Below are 11,110 nucleotides of genomic sequence, written 5' to 3'. Positions count from 1 at the left end.
AAACAAGCAAGCCAGGCTATTTCTCGAGGGGACTCTTCCCTCTCTTCCCCTTGGCATCCCATAAACGCTGGAAAAAGCCACATGTGTCCAGCAGTACCTGGGCTCATGGCACCGATGCTGTATTGTTGGCACTGGTGACTATAGACCTTGATGCTCCTAGCTGCTGAAGTCAGTGTGATCAGGCTGGAGACCTCATTGGTGAGGGAAGTCGGAACTGGAAAAGGCTTTTCTGTTTTTCCTCTTCCTGCAGGATGTTTTTGTGCTACTTACCCACTCCCCAAAAGGGGAGATCTCCTCTGCCCTGGCGCTGCTTGTCCTGCTGCTGGCTTTGCTTTATTAGCGATTTACTTTCTTGGAGATAAGTTTGTGTAATACTATATAGGCACCCGGTGCTCCTCTGATTGATTGTTGCTGTTATCGATTGTTGGCAATTAGTTGTACTAGCTCGACAGATAGAGCTAGCTAGCTAGATACACAGCTCCCCCCCCCCAACACACACAGACACTTGCTTTTTAAATCCCGGGCACACTTGCTAGCGGGGACCTTGCTGCACTGGTGGCAATGTGTGGCAGAGCCGTTCAGGGGAGGAAGCCCCTGACGTGCGGAAAACAGGCTCCACAATCAGTGAGATTGTAAAGTAGGTACGTTCATTCAGCGCTGGGCAGCACGGGCGGTAGTCCCACCAAAGTCGTGCGTGCCTGACTCGGCAGTTCGCTTCAAATTTATACAATCAAGTGTTACATATTCACAATATGCCTATACATATGCATGACCTATCCCCGCTTCATATTAAAATTAGCTCCGAGAGGTCATTTCCATAGTCTCCTCTCAACTGCGCTTGCGCAGTGCCTCTTTATGGTGGTTGTCTGGTGGTCGCAGAGATGAAGATAGATGACTCCTCTTCATCACCGCTAGTAACCTCTTTTCTTGCGCAGGCTCAGTGGTTTCTTGGTATTCACCCAAGCCGCAAGACCAGTCTTAGTTGGCTCTTGGGGCCAGCTCCTGCTTCTTATCAGGAACTGTCTCTGCCTCATTGGCTGGTTCTTGGGACCAGCTCTTCTTATCAAGGACTGTCTCTACCTCAGCTAATTTCAACAATGTGAGCGCTAAACATCATCTTTCATCCCCCTTTATTATGTCTACTGAGATTCTTTTGACTCCCCTTGTCTCAGTCCCCCCTTTTCTAGAAAATAGTAAATTCTTTTACTATATCTAATCCTAGTACTTCTAATACATTGTTTCCCTATCTAGCATCCTCTCAAAATATTTCTTGGCACAAACAGTTGTTTTAGCCATGTTAAATTTGGCAACCAGGAAGTTAGTTTTTTCCCATACCTCAGAAAATCCCCATTAAGTATCATCTTGTGAGTTGAACAAACACATTCCCATCCCATGCTGCGCTCCTTGTCCCCACGGTTGCCCATATTACCACGTGAAAACTAAGTGTCCATTGAGTTTTGTGGTGACTTTCCATGGAGTTTTGGGTGTCTTTTTCACTCTGGTGTGATGAATCCAGGCGTTCTGTTCCTTGATTCTGATTGCAATAAAGGAGGTGAGTAATACTTGAAATGGTCCTTCCCACTGCGGCTCCAGAGTTTTTTCTGTAAGAGACTTTATATACACATAATCTCCTGGTTGTATATTATGTACAGGCCCATCCAAACCTCTCCCTTGAGTCCCTACCACATGCTTCCTGATTTTATTAAGTTGCTTACCTAATGCTACCATGTAAGTCATAATTTCATCCCCCGCTTGTACAGACACCCCTCTCTGTATCCCATAGGGTTGTCCATACAGAATTTCAAAGGGGCTCAGTCCGTCTTTCGCCCTTGGTCTTGTTCATATACGCAGAAGGGCTAAAGGGAGAGACTGAGGCCATGTCAAATTTGCTTCTTGTCCTAATTTCACAATTTGCTGTTTGATTAAGTGGTTCATTTTTTCCACTTGACCACTTGACTGGGGGTGATATGGAGTATGAAGCTGCCAATCTATACCCAAATGGCGGCTAATTTGTTGTACTATTTTTGAGACAAAATGTGGTCCTCTGTCAGAGGATATGGTTGCTGGAACCCCAAAACGTGGTATTATTTCTTGTACCAGTATTTTAGTTACCTCCCGAGCTTTAGCCGTTCTTGTTGGGAATGCTTCTGGCCAACCTGAAAAGGTATCAGTTAATACCAATAAATATCGATACCCCCCTTTTCTTGGAAGTTCTGTAAAATCAATTTGCCATTGTTGTCCAGGCCCATTGCCTTTTCCAATCTGGCCCATTTCCGGCTTGGGGGTATTCTTAGGATTAGTCTGGAGGCAAAGATCACACTGTTGTGTCACCTGTCTCACCATGGTGTATAAATTTCTAGCCACAATTTCTCTTATCAAATGATTATACAGAGCTTCTGTTCCCCAATGTCTTTTCCTATGTTCCTCCCGTATCAAATGCCATAATAAGCAAGAGGGAACGATTAGCTTTCCCTGTGGGGTGTGAGCCCACCCCTCTTCATTATATGACCCTTCTAAATCTGTAATGAGCTTCTGATCTTCCTTGGTGTATTCTGGCTTACCTTCTAGGGAAATCTGCCTATCAGGAATTAAGGCCCCTTCTGTTTTTACCTTTGTTTTGGCCACTTGTTTTGCCTCTCTGTCCGCCAGCTCATTCCCTTTTTCCAAATCTGAGCTCACTTTCTGGTGTGCCTTAATATGCATAATTGCTACTTTCTTAGGGAGCTGGACTGTTGACGCGGAAGTCACGGACACTGCACACAATCAATATGATCAAGCAGATGCCACTTTATTGCCAAGATAGCTCGGTTTATATGTTCATTCTAGTTACTGTTCACGCATAAGCAAATTAGAGATTGGTTAGCATGTGCTGTCCACGCGCCTAGTTACACCTAATGATTGGTTATATCAACACTGTACACGCGCATAAACATAAGGCATAATTGGTTGTATTAACTAAAACATGCGAAACTTGTCTCAGTCTAATTGGTCAAGATAAGCTGCCGAATTGAGATTCTTTGTGCCAAGTTCCCTTTATCGTGGAATGCGCACCTGTGTTCTTCTAATTGGTATCTTTCTTCTTTTGTCTTCTTGTTTATTCTGTTCAAGGCCTTCTAAAGGCATCTGGAATGCTCTTACTACCGTTAGCTAAATATGTGTCCACAAGCAAAGCGTCCTTGAAGCCTGCTGCCTACAAAACATCCTTGGCTCACAAATTGATCAATTCTATCGAGTCTGGATTGTTCACTATGTGCCCATTACTTTCCAAGTATCCCACACTGGACAGCTTCCAGTAACTTCAGAATTTCTTCTGCGTGTTTGATATTTTTCCCTTGAGAACTCAATAGTCCTCTCTCCTTCCAAATTGCTCCATGTGCATGTACAACTCCAAAGGCATATTTTGAGTCTGTATAAATGTTCACAACTTTGCCCTGGGCCAATTCCAGGGCACGGGTTAGAGCAATTATTTCTGCCTTCTGTGCGGAAGTGTTCATGGGCAAAGCCCCTGATTCTATTACCTCTTGGCTGGTGGTGACGGCGTATCCTGCATGTCGATTACCATTTAGAACGTAACTGCTTCCGTCTGTGAACCAAGTTTCCCCGTTTTCCATGGGGCTGTCTTTCAGGTCTGGGCGACTGGTGTATGTTGCTTCGATGGTTTCCGAACAGTCATGATGTACCGGTTCTCCTGCGTTCCCACTGAGAAAAGAAGCTGGGTTGACAATGTTAGTGACTACAATCTCCACATCATCCTGCTCTAGCAATATAGCTTGATATCTCAGGAATCTTTGCGGAGAGAGCCAATGTCCACCCTTTGCTTCCAGTACTGCTGATACTGCGTGAGACACCAAAACAGTCATTTTCTGGCCCAGAGTAAACTTTCGGGCTTCCTGTGTGTTCAGTATCACAGCTGCAACCACCCGCAGGCATCCAGGCCAATCTTTTGCAGTCGTGTCTAACTGCTTAGAGAGGTAGGCAACTGCCCGTCGATATGGACCCAGGTTTTGTGCTAATATTCCCAGGGCAATGCCCTGCTTCTCGTGAGAGTAAAGAAGAAATGGCTTACTCACATCTGGGAGTCCTAAGGCCGGGGCCGACATCAAAGCCTTTTTCAGTAGCTCAAAGGCTCGTTCGGTCTCCTTGTTCCACTCAAGGTGCTTCTGCTCAGTGGCGTCCATGTCATACAATCTTTCTCTGTTTTGGTGGTGATCAGGATATCATCCACATACTGCAACAGCTTCCCCTCCTCAGATGGGGTTTCCCAGGATTCTAAGTCTTTCGCAAGCTGATTGCCGAAAATGGTAGGACTATTCTTAAATCCTTGTGGCAACACCGTCCAAGTGAGCTGGGTCTTTCGACCACTCTTGGGGTTTTCCCATTCAAATGCAAATAATTTTTGGCTGGCTTCATGGAGAGGGAGGCGAAAGAAAGCATCCTTCATATCTAAAACAGTAAACCAAGTCAATTCAGGTGTTAATATGGTCAACAGGGTATATGGGTTCGCCACTACCGGGTAAAGATCTTCAGTTGTATTATTCACCGCCCGTAAGTCTTGGACCACCCGATATGACCCATCAGGCTTCCGAACAGGTAATATAGGGGTATTGAATTCAGACTCACACTCTTTTAATAATCCCAACTGCAAAAATTTTTCTATCACCGTCCGGATTCCTTCTCTATCTTCCTTCTTTAGAGGATATTGTTTAATTCTTACCGGCTTTTGGCCTTCCTTGATCCTAACTTCAACAGGTGGAGCACTTTTCGCTGATCCAGGTGCATCAAAGCTTGATTCAGTACCGAGTATGTTGCTCCTGTATCTACCAAAAATTCTACCTCTTGTTGTGTTTTCCCTAGCTTAATTATAACCAGTGGATCCGCTAGGGTAGATTCCCCAGGTTCCCATCAATCTCCCTCACATCGGCTACTGTTCTTCCTGTTTGAGCCCTCTGATCCTCCTTCTTGTTCCTTGGGCATTCCTTTTTCCAATGACTGAATTTCTTACACAAAGCGCATTGATCCTTGCCCAGTCGGGGCAAGTCTTGTGTAGGCCCTCTTCCTCTTTCTTTCTGGATAACAGCCATTAATTTCCTTTGCCCTTGCCTATATCCTTCTTTGTTACTAAATACTCTCCATGCTTCATCCAACAATATTTCTAAATTCCTACCCTCTGTAGGGCGTAATTTCTGACATTTGCGCCTTATATCCCCTGTAGATTGACCCAAAAACAGGGAGACTAATTGTTGTACTCCTACCTCTGACCCAGGATCCAGCGGTGTGCTGCGGTGCATTACATCCCTCAGTCGATCCAGGAATTCAGATGGAGACTCAGAAGGACTCTGTTTAACTGCATATAAAGCTGACCAATTTATAGTTTTGGGGATTGCTCTCTCCATTCCTTTTGTAATCCACTCCTGATACCCCTGCAATCTCTCCATATGTGCAGATCTATTAACATCCTACTTTGGGTCTTGGAGAGGGAAATATTCCTTAATGTCCCCTCCTGTAATCTTATAGTGATCTTCAGCAAGGTTCCCTGCTGTTTTTAAAATCAGCTGTTTCTCTGTCTCAGTCATATATTCCAATAATAGCTGTATATCCTTCCAATCAGGGTCATGCTGTTTTACAATAAATTGGAAATGCTTAGTTACACTTATCGGATCTCTCCTATAATCTTTTGCAACCTTTTTCCATTCCCCTAGGTCAGCAGTAGAAAAGGGTACTTTGATTAACATCGTCCCACCATCCGGCCCCACCGCCTCTCGGAGAGGTACTTGTAAAGCTGTTGAGGTAGTTTTCTTCCTAGTACAGGAAGATACAGGGCTGTCCAGAGGGGTCGGAGTTCTATCTGAGTCTGCATCCTGTTCCTGTGGTCGAGGGGGAGGCTTAAACAAATCCGTTAAATCTTGTTCTGGTGCCTGATGAATTTTATTTGTCTTTGTACATCTTTGTCCAATACTACATGCCAAACAACACCGCCTCAGTTTACCTCTAAGCTCCTCGTTGTTTTCTCGCTCAAGTGCGAGCACCATGGGGTCCTGTGGGGGTACCATTCCACAGTCCCTTTACCACTCTGGATGGTTTCGGAGGGTGAAAAACATGTCTGCATACAAAACCTCATCCCATTTTCCTTCTCTCCTTAAAAACAGCATTAGTTGTAATAGAATATTATAATCTATTGACCCATTAAGTGGCCACCTAGCATCACCTTCTAACTTATACAACGGCCACCACTGATTGCAATATTTAATAAGGTTCTTTTTACTTTCCGTACCTCCGGTCCCAACAATATCTTTCCAGTGGGCAATTACACAACCCAGAGGACTCTTCCTCAATACTCCTCCTTGATTGTTTCCCATTTTAATACTCCTCCTAATGATTCTTAAGTTTGATTTTGGCTTCTCCTTTTAATAAGCTTCCATGCAAATTGTTTCTTACACTTCTTTATAGTCTTCCCCCAGTTTCCCTCCCACACGTCCCAAATTTCTGGAATTAAATTTTCCTTTACACACCAATCTCACTATTTCGGATTCTTAGTGAGCTCTTTCCCAATCATAAAAGTGTGGAATTTGGGGAAAACACTCAAGGCAGTCTGGTTTCCATCTGCTAGATGTACACTACCACCTTCTCCCACAAGATTTACACTTCAACAAAACCCAAGCCGGATGCTAATTATTATATAGTCCAGTTACAAGCCCACATACAAAGCAGGGAATCACCCCTATTAATACGTAAAGACATTCACACATTAACAAACATATATACACCTATAAATTTCAACGTATCATTTCCACACACCCACACAAAATCTTTAACATAAATTTCCAAACATTCACATCATACAGTCATCGCTCCAGTTGACAACCTTTCAGCAGCTGCAAAAATAAACGAAGCGCAATTGCAAGGGGGTCCGCTTACCCCATAAACCAAGCGCAATTGCGAGGGGGTGCGCTTACCCTTCTCCTGCCTCTTACATACCAGTCATCGACAGGTCCGTCCTGGCTCCCGATACTGGGATGCAGCGGTCACCCCGGATTTGCTCGATCTACCCCCAAGATCGCTAGCGGCCGCTCTATCGGTCAGCAAATCCCCCTTGTTACCATACAGGGTACCCTCCTCCCATACGGGGACTACGCTGCACACCAGACGTCTCTGCGCGATTTACCAGCTGCCCTGGCCCGTACTTTTACAGGCTCCCTTTGTGAAACATACCGTTTGGTCCGTGGCTACAGGAGGTTGTCTGCTCCCGCGGTGAGTGGCTGGCAGCGGAGGCTCCTCAGAGGAAAGTGCTCGGGGCGTGCCTAGGGGCGTCCGCTCCGCAGTCGGTCCCGCAGCCGAGCAGAGTCTCCTGGCTGGCTCGCCAAACTGATGTGCGGAAAACAGACTCCACAATCAGTGAGGTTGTAAAGTAGGTGCGTTCATTCAGCGCTGGGCAGCACGGGCGGTAGTCCCACCAAAGTCGTGCGCGCCTGACTCAGCAGTTCGCTTCAAATTTATACAATCAAGTGTTACATATTCACAATATGCCTATACATATGCATGACCTATCCCCGCTTCATATTAAAATTAGCTCCGAGAGGTCATTTCCATAGTCTCCTCTCAACTGCGCTTGCGCAGTGCCTCTTTATGGTGGTTGTCTGGTGGTCGCAGAGATGAAGATAGATGACTCCTCTTCATCACCGCTAGTAACCTCTTTTCTTGCGCAGGCTCAGTGGTTTCTTGGTATTCACCCAAGCCGCAAGACCAGTCTTAGTTGGCTCTTGGGGCCAGCTCCTGCTTCTTATCAGGAACTGTCTCTGCCTCATTGGCTGGTTCTTGGGACCAGCTCTTCTTATCAAGGACTGTCTCTACCTCAGCTAATTTCAACAATGTGAGCGCTAAACATCATCTTTCATCCCCCTTTATTATGTCTACTGAGATTCTTTTGACTCCCCTTGTCTCACCCCCATGGCCGTGTGTCGCAAGGGAGGCGAGGGACCCCCTTTTGTCTGCCGCCTCGCCCCCCCCGCCGACCGAGGAGGACAGCAGGAGGGCGCTGGGTTTCTTCTGCCTGGGGAAGGAAGGGGCGGCCGAGGGGGATGCGATGCCGTCCCCCAGCGCCTGGACGGGGGGCGGCCCCCCCCCGCCCCGGGGCAGCTCCCCAGGGCTTTGTGCGTGACGCCGCTGTCAGTCAGTCACCCGCTGTGAGGGCAGCGCTGTCAGTCAGTCCCGGTGCCCCGGGGCAGACCAAAAGGGGTCCTCCCGTGCTCCCGCCACAGGGGGGTCGCCGCCAGGACAAAGTCGGCCCCAGCCCAGCCCCGGAGCTCTCCCGATGCCCTTCCCGGGCACCAGCGCAGCCTGCCGGGACAAGGGGGACCCGAGGACGGACGGAGTGGCGGGTAGCTCCCGGCGGAGCGTGCTTCCTCCAGAGGAGAACCCTCATCTCCGGGAGCTTCCTTGGAGGACCCTGGGGCCGCTGCCCGGCTGTCACTGCAACTGGCAGTCGGTTGTCGAGGCGAGCTGCCCCGGAGCCGGCCCGGCCCGCAGCGGAGCGGCAGGTCTCAGCGCCCGGAGCTCTCCTGAGGCAGGGACACGCCGGGGCAGCGGAGATTCCCGTCGGCAGCCGGCAGTTCTCGCGAGAGCCGCCGCGAGAGCCGCCGCGAGGCCCGGGCGTTGGCAGGGCAACGGGCAACGGCGGGAGGTTTGAAGGCGTTGTAACGGAGAGGAGCGCTCCGTCGCCGAGGGGAGCCGCTCCGGAGCCGGCCCGGCCCGCAGCGGAGCGGAGCGGCAGGTCTCGGCCCAGGGGCCGCGCCACCCCCACCCCTTTCCAAAGCGCCCCTGCCAGGCTGAAGGCAGCAGTGGAAAGGAAAGGAGTGAATGGAGGCAAGGCCAGGCTGAGGGCAGCAGGCGAACACCCTCCTCGCCCACCACGCCTTCCCAGGTGCCTCTTTACAACAGGCATGAGGCTCGGGAGGTGGAAGGCCAGTCAAGGGAGGATGTGGAGGACGGGCCAGCTATGCCAGAGGTGTTGCCAAGGTCAGAAAGGCCTACCCCCGTATCATGACCACCTCCACGAGGAAGCAAAGATGGGTTAAGGTTGTGGGTGACTCCCTTCTGAGGGGAACAGAGGGTCCGAGATGCTGGACAGAGCCTCCTCTTAGGGAAGCCTGCTGCCTCCCTGGGGCCTGGGTTCAGGGCAGCACTGGGAAACTTCCTAGCCTGGGATGGCCCTTGGGCTATTGCCCACTTACTGCTCTCCCACCTGGGTGGGGATGAAGCTGCAACACATAGTCCAAGGGCGATCAAAAGAGACTTCAGTGCCTTGGTACGGTTGGGAAGGGAATCTGGAGCACGGGTTATTTTTCCCTCTCTCCTTCCAGTTGCAGGCAGCGACATTGGAAGAAAGAGACAGACCCAGTCTATTAATACATGGTTTGTGGCTGGTGTCACTGCCAGAGTTTGGGGTTTTTCAATAATGGGATGGCCGGCACGGCCCCAGGCCTGCTGGTGTCAGATGGGATTCGCCTTTCTCATAGGGGGAAGGGGGTCTTGCCTCATGAACTAGCTGGGCTCATTGGCAGAGCTTTAATCTACACTCGAAGTGGGAGGGGAATAGTATCAGGCTCGCCCATGATAAGCTGTGGGATGACACGCCAAGGTTAGAGGGACGGGATGCTAGAGAGGGCCCTCAGCCTGTTACTCAAAAAGATGTGCAGGGCACACTGGAACACACTTGTGAAGTCTTACAGAGATGAGCCAGGGGGTCCTGAGATGATAGGAGCCAAGAGGGAAACAACAGTGAAATCATAGAATCATAGAATGGTTTGGGTTGGAAGGGACCTTTAAAGGTAATTTCGTCCAACCCCCCCCCGCAATGAGCAGGGACATCTTCAACTAGATCAAGTTGCTCAGAGCCCCGTCCAACCTGACCTTGAACGTTTCCAGGGATGGGGAATCCACCACCTCTCTGGGCAGCCTGTGCCAGTGTTTCATCACCCTCATTGTAAAAAGTGTCTTCCTTATATCTAGTGTAAATCTACCCTCTTTTAGTGTAAAACCATTCCCTCTTGTCCTATCGCTACAGGCGCTGCTGAAAAGTCTGTCCCCATCTTTTCATATAAGTCCCCTTTAAAGTACTGAAAGGCTGCAGTAAGGTCTCCCTGGAGCCTTCTCTTCTCCAGGCTAAAGAACCCCAACTTTCTCAGCCTTTCCTCACAGGAGAGGTGCTCCTCTCTCTGATCATTTTTGTGGCCCTCCTCTGGACCTGCTCCACCAGGACCATGTCTTTCTTTTGCTAAGGACTTGAAAGCTGGATGCAGTATGCCAGGTGGGGTGTCACCAGAGCAGAGTAGAGGGGTTGAATTCCCTCCCTCGACCTGCCGGCCATGCTTCTTTTGATGTGGCCCAGGATATGGTTGGCTTTCTGGATTGCAACGGCACACTGTCAGCTCATGTCCAGCTCTTCATCCACCAAGTTGTGCACAGGGCTGCTCTCAATCCCTTCAAACCCCAGCCTGTATTGATACTGGGCATTGCCCCAACCTAGGTGCAGTACCGTGCCCTTGGCCTTGTTGAACTTCACAAGGTTCACATAGGCCCACTTCTGCAGCCTGTCCAGAGTCTTGGGTGGATTCTGGAGGGCAGAGCTTCCTCGAAAGGAGAAAAATCATGTTGGGTAGCTGCCTCGGAGGAGTCTGTGGCTGTGACCTGAGATCTTCAGTACTTAAAGCAGAGGTCAAAAGACTCTGGCAGATGCCTGGGAGGGGTCTTGAGTGGATCCCGGAGAAGAGAGTTTCCTCCAAAGGAGAAAAAACATCTTGGGTAACTTCCTTGGAGGAGTCTGGGGCTGGTAAGCCAAGAACGCTGAAGCCGAGCCAAGCCAAATGGAGCCGAGCCAACCGAGTGGAGCCAAGCCCAGTGAAGCCGAGCAGAGTGGAGCTGAGCCGAATGGAGCTGAGCCGAGCCGAGTGGAGACAAGCACACCAAGCTGAGCTTAGCCGAGTGAAGACGATCCCAGTGAAGCCGAGCCGAGCCAAATGGAGCCAAGCCGATCCGAGCAGACGCAGTCGGGCGCAGCAGCATGGGTGGGCAGTGCAGGTGGTGCGGCTCCTCCAGCAGCAGGTAATGGTGGGCA

The sequence above is a fragment of the Harpia harpyja genome, chromosome 9 (genome assembly GCF_026419915.1).
Source record: "Harpia harpyja isolate bHarHar1 chromosome 9, bHarHar1 primary haplotype, whole genome shotgun sequence".
Taxonomy (NCBI): Eukaryota; Metazoa; Chordata; class Aves; order Accipitriformes; family Accipitridae; genus Harpia; species Harpia harpyja.
Note: the sequence above shows the minus strand (reverse complement) of the source record.